We start from the raw sequence: 18,276 nt of genomic DNA, 5'->3' as shown, positions 1-18,276 counted from the left end.
TAATAACTATTTAATAGCTACCTAGTTAAAATAATTACAAAATTACCTGTAAAATAAATCCTAACCTAAGTTACAATTAAACCTAACACTACACTATCATTAAATAAATTAAATACATTAACTACAAGTACCTACAATTAAATACAATTAAATAAACTAAACTAAAGTACAAAAACCCCCCACTAAATTACAAAAAATAAAAAAATATTTCAAGAATTTTAAACTAATTACACCTAATCTAAGCCCCCTAATAAAATTAAAAAAAAAAAACCCAAAATAATAAAAGTCCCTACCCTATTCTACATTACAAAACTCTTTTACCAGCCCATCAAAGGGCTTTTTGCGGGACATGCCCCAAAGTAATCAGCTCTTTTGCCTGTAAAAAAAAATACAACCCCCCCAACATTTTAACCCACCACCCACATACCCCTACTCTAACCCACCCAAAACCCCCTTAAATAAACCTAACACTACCCCCTGAAGATCTCCGTACCTTGAGTCGTCTTCACCCAGCCGGGCTGAAGTCTTCATCCGATGGGGCAGAAGAGGACATCCAGACCGGCAAAAGTCTTCATCCAAGCGGGGCAAGAAGAGGTCTTCCATCCATCAGAAGTCTTCATCCAGGCGTCATCTTTTATCTTCATCCATCCGGAGCGGAGCGGCAGCATCCTGAAGACTTCCGACGCGGAGCATCTTCTTCTTTCTTGATACGACGACTAAATGACGGTACCTTTAAGTGACGTCATCCAAGATGGAGTCCCTTGAATTCCGATTGGCTGATAGGATTCTATCAGCCAATTGGAATTAAGGTAGGAAAAATCTGATTGGCTGATTCAATCAGCCAATCAGATTGAAGTTCAATCCGATTGGCTGATCCAATCAGCCAATCAGATTGACCTCGCATTCTATTGGCTGAGCGTTAGCCCATAAAGCTCTTAACTACTAACTTTATTCGTGAGATTCGGATGGCCGTGTATTACACTAGTATTGTACAGTATATTAGGTTATATCACTCTACTATGGGTTACACCTAATATACAGTACATAATACTAGTCTAATACACAGCATATTCCACCTAACACATAACGAAATTCCCAATTTCGGAACCGAACCGAATTCAGCCGAATTTATTCAAATCCGAATAAATCCGAAACAAATTCATTCAAATTTTGCCGAATTCGAATCGATCCGAACCGAAATTCAAAAAAATCCAATCCGAACCGAAACGAAACAAATTTTTCAATCATGCACATATCTAACGAACATTCTGCCTTGCAATCATATTGTTTTTAACCATTTGGATTGTTATGAATCAGCGGTTTTTAACTGGAACTTTTAATATTGGTTGACAATCCACTTTTTTGTGGTGGCAATAATCTAGGGCTACTGATTTTATTTGTTTATATATCAGAGACATCCAATTTTTATACTGTTTGCAGCTAACTATTATTTGTTATAGCTTTTTACTTTTTTGTAAGTAAGGTGTAACTAAATTCTGTTTATATACCATTCTCTCGCTAATCTGTGAGTATTTACTGAGTTATGCACAATTTTTACTTTAGACCTTATTGTTTTATATGTAAACCTTTAGCCTCTGGCCTCTATTTAAGAAAGTCTGGCAGACCTGATCCGACAGTGCGGATCAGGTCCGCCAGACCTCGCTGAATACGGAGAGCAATACGCTCTCCATATTCAGCATTACACCAGCAGCTCACAAGAGCCTGCAGGCCTGCCAGAAACTCGGGGCATCAAGCTCCATTCAGAGCTTTATAGATAGGACCCTCTGAGCGCTCTTAATATATGTTTTGATTGTTTTTGATATTTACTTAACCATGGGGGATATTTAGGTTTATTTAGGAGTTTGGTTTTTATACTCAGCGCACACTCCTCAGATTGTTTGTCATAGAATAGCATATTAGCAAGTCTAAACTTTTTAAAACAAATTAAAATCTTATTGCAATTGTTTTTAAATAGCCAAACTCTGCCTTATTTAGAGGAAGCTGAAAGACATTATGGTCCAGATTACAATTAGAGCGCTAACAGTTACGTACAAATGAAAAGGGCTTTATCGCAGGTGTTTGCGTGTGTTGGGTTTTTTACTCATATTACAAGCTGAAATTAAATACAATCGCTTAAACCCTGTTAAAGTTAATGCTCATTGGGATAGCGTGTCCTCAGAGCTCTGGTTAACAGTTTTGTGGAACAAAAAAAGTTTTATAAAACACATCAAAAAGCGGGCGGGAGGGGGGCGGTAGCGGGTGGGACCGCTGTACAGCAGAAAAAAACATGTTGAGAGCGGCAGGGAAGGGGAAGAAGGGAAAGAGAGGGGATTCAAGTGGATGGGGATTTTGGCCCGTGTACACAGGCTTTAGGACTAGTGTTTAATAAAGGGTTAAACTGTGTATTTACTGTGAATTTTTCACATTCCAATGTTCTGCACATAACAGAATATGTATTTCTAAATAGATATTCCAATATATTTCTATACCTATATATAATCATATATATATATATATATATATATATATATATATATATATATATATATATATATATATATAGGTATAGATACATATTGTACCAAAATACATTCAGATGTATGTAGAAATTTGAATTTATGAATAAATACAACCTATTCTTATAAGATCATTGTAATTTGAAATATTAATATTTTCATGTAGGTTTAGCACACTTGAGAATATGCAATCGAGTTTGCGCTGTCGGTATTTATCATTGCACAAGCAGTGCACTTATTTGCACGTAAATGGTGCTTGATTAATTCATTTATTTATTCATTTATTTGTTTGTTTTGTAGTTATACAAAAAAAAGTTTATGAGCATTGTTTTTAAAACAGTGGTAGCACATATAGCTATAAAGATGTTCCCTTTATATGAAATGTTATATAACTCACACTCATACTGTATAAGTGAATAAAAGTTATATAAGTGTTCTTAGTATAATAAATAATGGAAACAATTAACCCATGGAGTGGTGTCAGGGGAACATTTAAGAACGGTGAAATATGGTTAGCAACAATATGCATCACAGGAGAATCAAAGTCACTCAGAAAATATTTGTGCCACATTTAATAAAAAAAGCACAAACAAACACAAAAGAATATATATATATATATATATATACAGTATATAAATATATATATATATATATATATATATATATATATATATATATATATATATATATATATATATATATATATATATATATATATATATACAATAAGCCCTCAGTTTACACTGGGGTTGTAAAAAAAATCTGTGTAAAATAAATCCAGTTATATAATGAAAGTCAAAGGGAAGTAAATTAGTTAGGTTCCATGCCCCTCTGAAAATTGACATTAGTAATGTAATTGATTATATTATATAATATCATAACGTAATACAGGTACAAATCCCCAAATCTGGAATTCCAAAATCCAAACTTATTCTTAAAGCCAAGTATTTTTATTAATATTTTTTTTAAAAATGATCAAAAAATTAATTTTGTCTCCTCCTGTAAATCACAATCTTCTCTGCCTGAATTTTTATTTTTGTGTTCTAAAATGCAAATAATAGTTTATATTTATCCTCAAAGCTGTCATTTAGATGATGTCACAGCTTCACAAACTCACTACAGGTGGCCAGAATAGACACAATAGCTCAACGCGTTTCATCTCGTATATGGCCAAGATTTTTTAAAGTTGTTAATAAATTACCTTGAATTATAGATACATGTTCTTCTCTCTTGTATGTAGACTGATCTTCTTGCATGTGGATAGGAAACCCACCAGCTGTGAGACGGCAGCTCTCTATTGGATTCAAGATGGTTTACCATTACCTCAACTTTGTTGCTGGACACTGCTATGCAACATTATGCAACACTACTTTGAAGTAATTTGAAGAATAAAGACCAAAGTGGTGACTGTATCAATTTAAAATTTCATATCTAAATTTTATATTGTCTATTGGGTTTTGTATTGTTGTCAGTTCTGCATATTACTGTTTGTGATTTTATATTTATTTAGGACAACAATTATTACCTTTCTGATTACAGTATTATCTTTCTGATGGTACTATGTATACACAAATATTAAAACTATATAATACTTCCTTTAGGTTGAAAGTTTTAGCTGTATTATGACATGTAAATATTGCCTAAATGACATAAGATATTGTTGTTTACCACTTGGTTCCATCTTCTCTCCAAACTGTCCAATTTTACAGATGCAAATATTCCAAAATCCAAACCTTTTCCGGACCCAAGCAGTTAGGATAAAGGGTTTTCTACCTGTATATATTATGGGCCAAATCACAAGTGAAGCATTATTTAACGCTCTTGCTCGTGTGTTAACTGCGCCATAAGTAAGCTTTTTGCTTTGGGTTGCGCTTATGTTATGAGTTGAAAGTAAACTGTTTTCACTAGCATGCTAACCCGATGAGCGCAAAAAAACGAACTTAGAATATTGCTCGCGATAACCTATTCCCCCATAGAAGTCAATGGAGCAAAAAAAGTGGAACACCCAACTCACACTCAAACCGATCCCATATTCTCAAGTGCGCTAACTTAACATGAAAACATGAATATTTCACATTCCAATGTTCTTCACATAGCAGAATATGCTACTCATAAATACATATTTCTATATGTATCTAATGTTTTTTGCACAAACATATATTTATACCTATATATATATATAAATATATATATATATATATATATATATATATATATATATATTTAAAAATACTTAGAACGTATTCTGCTATGTGCAGAACATAGAAATGTGACATTTTTACAGTAAATGCATAGTCAAAACCTTTCTTAAATATAAATATTGCATAAATATGCTTTTTTATGTTTTCATCTGCTTGACTGGCTCTAATGCTCTAATGTTCTATTTATTTCTATATACGTATACATACAGAATATATTTATGTGTGTATATGTTGTATATATGTCTATAAATAAGTATATACACATATAAATACATCTGTACACACACCACACACATACACACACATTTATATATATATATATATATATATATATATATATATATATATATATATATATATATATATACTTCATACATATCCATATTTAGACATGTATATGTATCTAGGTTAAAGCCCTTTCCCTTACCCTTACTTTGAACTTTGTTCCTGTTTTTCTACAGAGTTGCCACTCCTTTCTATACCACCATCTAAAAATCTTGTCCCCTAGTGGCATTATTCTAAGGAAGACGCTGTCAATGCTCAAACAGAAAAATGTATATTTCTCTGCAGTTTTGATTCTATGGGGCCCATTTATCATCAGTCTGTCCGACATGATTCGCTCAGTGGATCATGTCCGACAGACATCGATGAATGCCGACAGCATTTTTCATTGCACAAGCAGTTCTTGTGAACTGCTTGTGCAATGCCGCCCCCTGCAAATTTGCGGCCAATCAGCTGCTAGCAGGGGGTGTCAATTAGCTCGATCGTATGAGATCTGGCGGATTGATGTCTGCAGCCTCAGAGCAGGAAGAGCAGTTAAGGAACAGCAGTCATTAGACCGCTGCTTCATAACTGCTGTTTCCGGCGAGCCTGAAGGCTCGCGCAAAAAAGGGGTATCAGGGGCCATTCGGCCCTTGATAAATCGGCCCCTATGCCTTTTAGCAATATTGGTTGAGGAGGTTGAGAGCTGATTGGCTTATGTCAATTACATTAATTTATAGGACTCTTAAACTAGAAAAGAAAAAAGAAAAAGAAAAAAGGATTACATATCTGGCCCTTGTGTTTGAATTGCTCTTGTCCTTGAAATTGCAAGATCAATGGATTCTGGCTTTTTTTTCAGGGTTTGGTCTAGGGGTCCTTAATTCCAGTAAAGGGTCACCTTAATGCTACAGGATACAAAAACATTTTATACAATTGGGCGCTCCAAACTTTATGGCAACATTTTGGTGAAGGCCCTTTCCTGTTCCAGCATGACTGTGCCCCTGCGCACAAATCGAGGCCCATGAAGACATTGTTTAACATGTTTGGAGGAACTCCAGTAGCCTGCACAGAGCCCTGACCTCAACTCCACTGTACATCTTTCAGATAAATAGGAATTCTAATTGCGAGCCAGACCATGTCATCCAACATAAGTTCCTGAACTTTCAGATGCCCTTTGAATGGGTACCTATACCCACAGACACCCTCCACATTCTTGTGGTAAGCCTGACCCAAAAACTTGCTACTATTATAGCCATTAGAGGGGGGCAGCTCCATGTTAATGCCCATGGTTTTGGAATGAGATGGTCAAAAAGTTTATATATATATATATATATATATATATATATATGTACACTGTATATACTGTATATATATATATATATATATATATATATATATATATATATATATATATATATATATATATATATATATATATATATACAGTATCTCAAAAAAGTGAGTACACCCCTCACATTTTTGTAAATATTTTATTATATCTTTTAATGTGACAACACTTAAGAAATGACACTTTGCTACAATGTAAAGCAGTGAGTGTACAGCCTGTATAACAGTGTAAATTTGCCGTCCCCTCAAAATAACTCAACACACAGCCATTAATGTCTTAACCATTGGCAACAAAAGTGAGTACACCCCTAAGTGGAAATGTCCAAATTGGGCCCAAGTGACAATATTTTGTTTTGCACCATTTTTTCCAGCACTGCCTTAAACCTCTTGGGCATGGAGTTCACCAGACCTTTACAGGTTGCTATTGGAGTCCTCTTCTACTTTTCCATGACAACATCACAGAGCTGGTGTATATTAGAGACCTTGTGCTCCCCCACATTCTGTTTGAAGATGCCCCGCAGATGCTCAATAGGGTTTAGGTCTGGACACATGCTTGGCCAGTCCATCACCTTTACCCTTAGCTTCTTTAGCAAGGCAGTGGTCATCTTGGAGGTGTGTTTGGGGTCATTATCATGTTGGAATACTGCCCTGCGGCCCAGTCTCTGAAGGGAGGGGATCATGCTCTGCTTCAGTATGTTACAATACATGTTGGCATTCATGGTTTCCTCAATGAACTGTAGCTCCCCAGTGCCAGCAGCACTCATGCAGGCCCAGACCATGACACTCCTACCACCATTCTTGAATGTAGGCAAGACACACTATGTACTCCTCACCTGGTTGCCGCAAATACACTTAATGTCCTTAGTCTGCTTGTCTTCAGCAAACTGCTGGCTTTCTTGTGCATCATCTTTAGAAGATGCTTCCTTCTGGGATGACAGCCATGCACACCAATTTGATGCAGTGTGAGGCGGGTGGTCTGAGCACTGACAGGCTGACCCCCCAACCCTTTAACCTCTGCAGCAATGCTGGCAGCACACATGTGTCTATTTCCCAAAGACAACCTCTGGATATGACACTGAGCATGTGAACTCAACTTCTTTGGTCGACCATGGCGAGGCCTGTTCTGAGTGGAATCTGTCCTGTGAAACCGCTGTATGGTCTTGCCCATCGTGCTGCAGCTCAGTTTCAGGGTCTTGGTAATCTTCTTATAGCCTAGGCCGTCTTTATGTAGAGCAACAATTCTTTTTTCAGATCCTCAGAGAGTTCTTTGCCATGAGGTGCCATGTTGAACTTCCAGTGACCAGTGTGAGAGAGTGTGAGAGCGATAACACCAAATTTATCACACCTGCTCCCCATCCATACCTGAGACCTTGTAACACTAACGAGTCACATGACACCGGGGAGGGAAAATTGCTAATTGGGCCCAATTCGGACATTTCCACTTAGGGGTGTACTCACTTTTGTTGTCAACGGTTTAGACATTAATGGCTGTGTGTTGAGTTATTTTGAGGGGACAGCAACTTTACACTGTTATACAGGCTGTACATTTACTACTTTATACTGTAGCAAAGTGTCATTTCTTCAGTGTTGTCACATGAAAAGATATAATAAAATATTTACAAAAATGTGAGGGGTGTAGACACTTTTGTGAGATACTGTATATATTAATGCTGCAGAATCTGTTGGCGATTTACAAATAACAGAAAATAATATGATATATATATATATATATATATATATATATATATATATATATATATATATATATATATATATATATATATATATATATATATATATATATACAGTATCTCAAACTGAGAAATTCAATAGCAACAAAACTTAAGTTTCCAAAAAAAAATAAAAAAAATAAAAACATGGAAATTCTGAAATGTATTCTTTGCTTGCATAGTTTGATTTTTTAATATCTATGTTTTCATGCTTGATTTGCCATTTATATACACACACCTGCTCAATAGCATAAATATAAATTTAAATTTTAGTGCAACCATTTCAATATTTGTTAACTTTTCGCGAAAACATTTTAACCCCTGCACACTAAATTTGATCAATTATACCTTTTTTTTCTAATTAAATAATTCAGTATTTAAATTCAATTTGACTATGAATACTCAGAGAATATAAAAACAATATAAACCATCTCATTATCACCTAAAAATACCAAGAACAATGTTTTCAATAAATTCCTTTGGATTCAGTGTCTAAAGCATGAATATAAAATAGGGTTCTATTTATCTCAAATCTAACTCACCATCACCCCCTAGTGGTTGACTCAAGTTAAAAGGCTTTCAAGTTCAATATATATCAATTCTTTAAAATGTATTCCTGCAGTGACCAGCAATTCCGCATATGCCACTTAACACTTTGAGTGGTTATAATTATTCCTATATAATTATTATATTGTCTGTATTAATCTGCAATCCAATAAAGTATTTATTTTAAATTATTTACAGTTTAAACTAGATTCCATCTCCATTGTACTATTGTTATAAAGGAATGTGAAAGATTTATTTACATCACATTTAAAATGACCCCCTAGTTAATTTATATCTTGTCTGGCTTTGAATCAAAAGGGGCTACTTTATTATAAATGTATTTGTACTGTTAATTACCTCAGCTTCCCTTAAAAATTGTCTCTCATTTTGTAGCATTTTCTTTTTAGTCCCTGAGACTGTTCCAAAAATCAATTTTTTTAGGAATTATATCATTATTACTTATATTACTTTCTAAAAAATTGGGACATGAAACCCAATTTTTTTTCTTTTGTGATTCAGCTAAAGAATACAGATTTAAAAAAGTTTCCAATTTACCTCTGTTATGAAATTTGCTTTGTTCTCATGTTATTCTTTGCTAAAGAGATATCTAGATAGGTAGCGTGCACACGTCTGGAGCACTACATGACACGAAATAGTGCTACCATCTACTGCTCTTGCTAATGTATAATATTAGATTACTAAATTTTGAATTGTTCTAAAAATTTGATCTTTTGTTGCTATTCTAATTCTATTTAAAAAGTATTGCTTGGTGGTAAATTGCTGCAAACATACAGCTTACTTTCGCTCACCACAATTTATCTGCATTATGATTTTCAGTTTGAGGTTTGAATTTAGGCACCTCAACATTTGAATACTTTGTATAATCTCATTTAAATTATTATTGTAAATGTTAATGTGTTAAAAGATAAATTCATTTTGAATAAAGAATGTTTGTAACAAGTCAAATATATATTTTTACTCAATTTAAAACGTAATAACTATTTTATTCTTAACAGACACCTATTTGGGGGCAAAATGGCACAAATAAACATATCATTTTTGTCAAGCAATTATTCGTTTTTCATCCGTTTCGTCCAATAATATATTCAGCTGTTCATATATCAAATGACTCGAGGTATCAACAAAATACCCGGATGCACATCTCTAATTTTGAATATATTATTTATCATGGTGAAAAGATTTTTGCTACCATATCCCAGTGTATCAGAAAAGATCTTTAATCGGTAGCTCATAGAATCAGCATGAATACAGATTTCTGCTGAAATTAAAACAGCACTTTAATAAGTATGCCCTATAATTCTGAGAAGGGCTCAGTGATAAAATGGTTAAAGCGTTCAATGAAGTGCGAGAGAAATTGAGGTCACATAAGAAGGTGAAAGGTTTAGCATTAAGAGAGAAAGTAACACTTCAATGAAAAAGATAAACTGCTATTACATGTAATTATCATGTAGCAGAAGTGGTAATGTGTAAAAGACTAAGAAAATTCAAACATGCTTGAGTTAGAAATTAATTAAAAACCTAGGATGCTTTGGCAGGTAAGTAATGGCTGCTATTACTTTTCATTTGCCATTGTTATTGTTTTAATAAAGTTTTTTTCATTTTATTTTATTTATATGGCGTTAAGTATCCCTGTTTTTAGATGAAAAAGGCTTAAAGATGTTCTAAACTTAGTACAAACTCATGACTTAAATAAACTCAGTGCCGGTACTAAAAAAAAAAGGTGCTTTTTGATTGATTGATATTTTGTGCTTAGTAACTTTGAGCAAAGCAAAAGGGCAAAGTTATTTACAATGCTTTATATATTTTGCAGTCCCCTCTCATGAAAATTAGAGTATTTACTAGGGATGGGCATATGTTTTGCAACATTTGAAAAATATTCAATTCACATTTTTCTAATAATTTGATTTGAATTATGCAATGTTCGAATTTGAAAAATTTGAATCTAAATATTTGTAATATTATTTCTAATGCTCTAAAATTCTAAACATTAGAATTGATATATTTGTATCTTTTATGTTTCAATTTACTAAATTCCCTACCACATGAACTATTGAATTTCTGAATAGTATTTGTTAAATCGAATTTTACATTTGAAATTTCAAATGTGTATAGTCAATCTAATTATGAACATTCTAAAAAGAAAGAAACATTTGATTACCGAATTTTAAAGGATTTTCATTCTTAACAACATTAGATTGTCCAAAACAAATGTCCACAGGACTATTCGTTCTACCAAACAAGTTACACTTTCAGCTCATTCGCCCATCCCTAGTATTAACATGGCGATTACTAGACATTTGCATTTCGATTCGTTCCGAATCTAAATTCGGACAAATTTGTTAAATTCAGAGATTTGGATCGATTCGAATTTCCGAATTACGGTAGTACTGAATCTACCGAATAAATCTGAATTAGTTTGGATTTATTCGTTACATTCGGATGACCATGGATTACACTGGTATTGTACAGTATATTAGGTTATATCACTTTGCTATGGGTTACACCTAATATACAGTACATAATACTAGTCTAATACACAGCACATCCCACATGCCATAACACATACCGAAATTCCGAATTTCCGAATCGAACCGAACCGAATCCAGCCGAATTTATTTGAATCCGAATGAATCCGAAACGAATTAATTCAAATTTTTCCGAATTCGAATCGATCTGAACCGAAATTCGAAAACATCCAAATCGATCCGAACCAAAATGAAACAAATTTTTCTGCCGTGCACAAGTCTACCGATTACTATAATTACTTGTTATGAGATGGCAGAGAGGGTAGTACCGGTGAGTACCCAACAAGTAAAAGCCCTGGATAAACTTAAAAATATTTTTAATTAGTTGTAAAATTGGGTCAATAGGTTTAATATTTGCAGGCAAGTGTATTTGTATGTTTCAGTGAGTTGCTCATCAGAGAGATCATTCATTATTGGTTGATCTAAAACAAAACTAAACATAAAAGTAAAAATGAAGCTTGCATAGTACAGGTAGATCATACAGGCTCAGCAACAGCAATGCACTATTAGGAGCTAGCTGGTCATTGGTGGTTAAACACATATGCTCTTGTCATTGGCTTGAGTCAGGTGTTCTACTTCCTACCATTAGTGCATTGCTGCTCTGGGGTTGACTTTAAAAGAGTAGTGTATTGTAAAATTGTCTTCCATTTATGGCTAGATTAGTGGAGTGCAAAAATGTTAGGGCTGTTGAGCGATAACATCTCTCACGGTAAATCAATTATGCTCCTATGTTTGCGCTAGTATTTCAAGCTGAAAGTAAAACGTTATCGATCCAGTGAAAGACAGATAATGTGACCTCGCATTTGTATATATTTTTGTAAAATATATATCTATAGCTATATATCTATATGAATATATACATTGATTGGAGTAGCCGTGTTAGTCCAGAGATTTAGATATCAAAATAACAAGAGTATTGCACTGAGCAATGATACTTTTTTTATTGGACTAACTATACATTTAGAAGTTGACAAGCTTTCGGAAGAGTTCCTTCCTTTATCAAGTCTGAAGCAATATTGACCAATTCAATGGAATCTGTAAATTCCATTGAATTGGTCAGTATTGCTTCAGGATGTATGTATAAAAATATATATATTGTTATATTGTTATATATATATATAAAAAAAAAATTCTTTGAAATAAAGAACATAGGTATTTCAAGTATTTCTATTTAAAAAAAACAAATAAAAACATATTAAATGTGTTTTAAAAGTATCTTGGATAATTCAAGGTATGTGACTGGGAAGGGCTCAAAAGTTTATATATATGTCTATATTTATAAATATATATATATATATATATACATATTCAATGTACACACAGACATACCTTGTTTTATTGCATTGTGCTTTATTGTGCTTCAAACATATTGCTCTTTTTAGAAATTGAAGGTTTGTGGCAACCCTGTGTCCAGCAAGTTTATCTTCTCCATTATTCCAATATATATACACATATAAACACATAAATACATATACTGTATATATGTTCTCATACACATACATACTGTGGTGGTAATTAATACCAGAATATTAAAACAAAAAGGGTCGTCCACTAACAATTATTTTATTGGAAGAGAAATAATATAGGTATGAAAAATTAACAATTAACCACAAGCTACTAAAGTATTAACCCCTTAATGACCACAGCATTTTTCCATTTTCTGTCCGTTTGGGACCAAGGCTATTTTTACATTTTTGAGGTGTTTGTGTTTAGCTGTAATTTTCCTCTTACTCATTTACTGTACCCACACATATTATATACCGTTTTTCTCGCCATTAAATGGACTTTCTAAAGATACCATTATTTTCATCATATCCTATAATTTACTATAAAAAAAAATATAAAATATGAGGACAAAATGGAAAAAAACACACTTTTTCTAACTTTGACCCCCAAAATCTGTTACACATCTACAACCACCAAAAAACACCCATGCTAAATAGTTAATTTTGTCCTGATTTTAGAAATACCCAATGTTTACATGTTCTTTGCTTTTTTTGTAAACTATAGGGCCATAAATACAAGTAGCACTTTGCTATTTCCAAACCATTTCTTTTCAAAATTAGCGCTAGTTACATTAGAACACTGATATCTTTCAGGAATCTCTGAATATCCATTGACATGTATATATTTTTTTTTAGTAGACAACCCAAAGTATTGATCTAGGCCCATTTTGGTATATTTCATGCCACCATTTCACCGCCAAATGCAATCAAATACAAAAAATCGTTCACTTTTCAAAAATTTTTTCACAAACTTTTGGTTTCTAACTTAAATTATTTACAAACAGCTTGTGCAATTATGGCATAAATGGTTGTAAATTCTTCTCTGGGATCCCCTTTGTTCAGAAATAGCAGACATATATGACTTTGGCGTTGCTTTTTGGTAATTAGAAGGCCGCTAAATGCCACTGCGCACCACACGTGTATTATACCCAGCAGTGAAGGGGTTAATTAGGGAGCATGTAGGGAGCTTTTTGGGGTAGTTTTAGCTTTAGTGTAGTGTAGTAGACAACCCCAAGTATTGATCTAGGCCAATTTTGGTATATTTCATGCCACCATTTCACCGCCAAATGTGATCAAATTAAAAAAAACGTTAATTTTTTCTCAATTTTAGGTTTCTCACTGAAATTATTTACAAACAGCTTGTGCAATTATGGCACAAATGGTTGTAAATGCTTCTCTGGGATCCCCTTTGTTCAGAAATAGCAGACATATATGCCTTTGGCATTGCTTTTTGGTAATTAGAAGGCCTCTAAATGCCACTGCGCATCACACGTGTATTATGGCTAGCAGTGAAGGGGTTAATTATGTAGCTTGTAGGGAGCTTGCAGGGTTAATTTTAGCTTTAGTGTAGAGCTCAGCCTCCCACCTGAAACATCAGACCCCCTGATCCCTCCCAAACAGCTCTCTTCCCTCCCCCACCCCACAATTGTCCCCGCCATCTTAAGTACTGGCAGAAAGTCTGCCAGTACTAAAATAAAAGGTATTTGGCCCTTTTTTTTTTTAAAAAAAAGCATATTTATATATGCTGATGTGTAGGATCCCCCCTTAGACCCCAACCTCACTGATCCCCCACCAAACAGCTCTCTAACCCTTCCCCTCTGCAATAATGGGCGCCATCTTGGGTACTGGCAGCTGTCTGCCAGTACCCAGTTTTGTAAAAAAATGTGCCTTTTTTTTTTCAAAAATGCCCTTTTCTGTAGTGTAGCTTTCCCCCCCCACCAAGACCAACCCCCAACCCCTTCCAGGTCCCTTAGATTAGATCTGTAATATTTAAATAGTATTGTTTTTTTTAACGTAACTTTTTTTTTTCTGTAGTGTAGCGGTTCCCACCCGCTCCCGCCCCGTGCACGCGCCCGCCCACCACCCCCCATGCACGCACGCGCTCCCGTGCGCGCCCCCGTAGGTGCCGCCCCCGATCCCGCCCCCCTCCACTCCACACAGAGCATCGATGGCCGCCCACCCGCCTCCCACGTAAGCTCCCACCCACCAACGATACCGGCCATCGATGTCCTGTGCAGAGAGGGCCACAGAGTGGCTCTCTCTGCATCGGATGGCCAAGGGGGGTTATTGCAGGATGCCTCCATATCTAGGCATCACTGCAATAACCGAAAAGCAGCTGGAAGCGAGCAGGATCGCTTCCAGCTGCTTTCCAGACCAAGGACGTACGCCACACGTCCTCGGTCATTAACTGCATTTTTTTTGAGGACGTGTGGCGTACGTCCTTGGTCGTTAAGGGGTTAAACAAGCCTCAAGAAAATACCAGAAGCTACAGCATCCAGTCCAAATTACACAGGGCAATTCTAGCTTAAATAAACCCATATTAAGCAATAATAACTAAACATAGCAAACTAGAAAATCTATCCCAAGAAGAATCCACAATAGTGATAATATACTCAGCCAGTTCAGTCCTCCAGTGTGCACTCTCACTCTCTCTCTGACATCAGTTGCTTCCAGGAGGTGAGAGGGGAAAAGAATGTGTATAGTAACTGTTGACTTCCATTGTATACTTAATTTACTTAAGGTGTGTCCTACCATACACCAATCAAAGGCTACATGTGAGTGTCCTTCTTAGACAAAGACTAGGCCAAAGCCAAGTCTATATTTTTTATCTATGTTTCTATAATCACAGTATAGGTTACGAATTAACTACTTGAATATTCTAGGGATATATTGTCTGGTTTTATGACACCACACATACCAACAGCAAAATGATTATGCGCTCCATGTTCAAAGCAGCGTAAGCTGCTCTGGAGCCCTTGCAGGGCAGGTTCACACATGTAAGAAGCAGTGGTCATTAGACCTCTGCTTCTTACACTCTTCGCCATCTCTGAGGTGGGGAAGAGAAATTACCCTGAATTAACTTGTTCGGGTGATTAACAGACCTTTTTCTCACGCAATTGGTCGCACCAGAGAAGGGGTGGCCATCACACACTCATTGGAGTGGATAAACAGATCTGTTGCCTGTATGCAGTGAAGGCGTGCGGACAACTTCTCAAGTTGAGAAGCTTGTCTGCATGCCGCTTAATACATGGGGTCCTATGACTCACTGAAGGCTCAGATGATGGTTAGAATTTTTTTGCAATTAAGTATTTTTTAATTATGGTATGTTCATTGTTTTTTCTAGACATAATGCTATTGTAAACTTAAAATAGATTACAGCACAGTGTGAATATAATTTTATATGCACTGGAATACAAAAAAATTGTGTGACTTACTTTATTGCTATATTCTCAGAGTTACGTATATATATATATATATATATATATATATATATATATATATATATATATATATATATATATATATATATATTAAATGTATACATATCCATATAAAGTAAGAAATCCGGGTAATCTTAGGATTACCCAGATAAAACGGACATTACCCAAGCGGCTGTGGGTAAAGCCGATGTACTGTAATTCCCCCAACTACATTATTTATTTTACCTCTGCCTGGGGGAGTTCAAGGATGGCGCCCTACAGATACTCTGGCATCCACTCCAAGTGAACCCTTCAACCCCCCAGGTGGAGGCAAAAAAGATAGTAAAGATGGGGGGATTACAGTGTATGCTATATATGTTTGATGTGGTGACTCCGCACTCTGAGGAGATTTATGATCATACATCAAACTTTACCCACAGCCGCTTGGGTAATGTCTGTTTTATATATATATTTATTTATCAATTTTTAGCACTGCCAAGTCAAACACCTTGAAATATACCATATCCCTTTTTAACCCTTTTTAGCAATATTACAGTTATATTTTACACTAACTATGTCTACATATGAATGTGAGACTTTGGTATCAAAGTCTAAGGATTTTACAAGTGTGCATGTGGACAAGGTTCCTCTTAGGGAACATGTGGCCTCTAATTGCATGAGTGGCTGCTCCTGCAATGTGGCACATTGCTCACGTGCAGCCAATTATGTGACAGCAATGGCTGTCAATCATACTGGTTGGATTCGTTTGGAGTGATTTTAAAATGCCTGTTCAGAGGTGGCAGAGAGGATAAGAAACACTGGCATTAAGACAGCTTCTTCTTAAAGGGACAGTCTACTCCAAAATGTTTATTGTTTAAAAAGATAGATAATGCCATTATTACCTATTCTCCAGTTTCACACAGCCAATATGGTGATATTAATATACCTTTTACCTCTGTGATTACATTGTATCTAAGCCTCTTCTGACAGCCTCCTTATCACATGGCTATTTATTTATTATCTATTGCCTTGCATTTTAGCTAATTAGTGCTGTGTCCTGCACAAATCCATGGGAGAGAGCACAATGTTATTTATATGGCCCACATGAACTAGCAGTCTCCTGTTGTGAAAAGCTAATAAAAAGCATGTGATAAGAGGCAGTATGTAGTGGTTTAGAAACAGAGGGAAATTTAGAGGTTTAAATGTTATAAAGTATCAATCTATCTTTTTCAACAATAACAATTTTGGTGTAGACTGTCCCTTTAACTATAGTCCATAGGCTCACTCATGCAAGTCTGCAGCTCAAGAGCTCTAAAGATGCATTCAAACGTTGATAAAGGTAGCCCCATGTAATGCTTGTGGGATATTTCCCTATCAGACCAAACTTGGCCAGTAGTCTTCTTATCCCGTCGTCAAGTGGAAGGATAAGGAAATATCCCAGAACAAAGTGAGTTTATGAAATGAGGTAAGCAGTACTCACGGTAGACAGGGTAGTCCTTCATGGTAATAAGATGAAGGCAGAGAATGGTCAGAGACAGGCAGAGTCGGGCAACAGAAAGGTAATCCAGCAGTATAACAGTTCAGGGGTAAACCAATAGAATGGTCAGGAACAGGCAGAGGTTAGCAACAAAAGGTAATCCAGCAGTTTAGCAGTTCAGGAAAAAACAGTATAGTGATCAGGATCAGGCAGAGGTCAGCAACAAAAGGGTAATCCTGCAGTTTAACAGTTCAGGGGTAAACAAGTAGAATGGTCAGACAGGCAGAGTTCAGTAGTGATAAGACAATCCAGCAATACAAGGGTGAAACAGGTAGAGTAGTCAAACAGGCAGAGTTCAATAACAAAAAGGCAATCCTGCAATACAAAGTAATACAGCACCCAGGAGTACACACAGTAACACCTTTACTTGGGCATAGATTAGAACAACTGAGGTAAATACATAGGTGCAGGATTCGCACCAAGAGAGCACGGGAAGATCCAGACCGGCATCATGATGACAGGTTGTGCGGTGATGATGTAAGAGTGGCATGACATAGCACCCCACTCAAAGGATGAGCGTCATGGAACTTGGAGACCAAAGATGGCGCATGCACGTCACGGGATGAGACCCAGGAATGATCCGCCACAGAGTAACCCTTCCAGTGAACGAGGTATTGGAGCTGCCTGCATTTAATTCTGGAGTCCAGGATCCTAGCAACCTCATACTCCGGTTCCCCTTTAATCACGAGTGGGAGAAGGAGGACATCTGAGACATCTGAGAGGATTATATTTACTTGTGATGTAGGGTTTGAGCAGGGAGATGTGAAAGACCAGGTAAATGTGTAAGGTCTGAGGCAAGGCCACTTTGTAGGCAACAGGAGAAAGTCTTTTAAGGACCTTATAAAGACCAATGTACAGTGGTCCTAATTTGTGACAACGGGTCGGGT

This window comes from Bombina bombina, chromosome 5, assembly GCF_027579735.1.
Source record: "Bombina bombina isolate aBomBom1 chromosome 5, aBomBom1.pri, whole genome shotgun sequence".
Taxonomy (NCBI): domain Eukaryota; kingdom Metazoa; phylum Chordata; class Amphibia; order Anura; family Bombinatoridae; genus Bombina; species Bombina bombina.
This window is presented reverse-complemented; position numbering follows the sequence as displayed.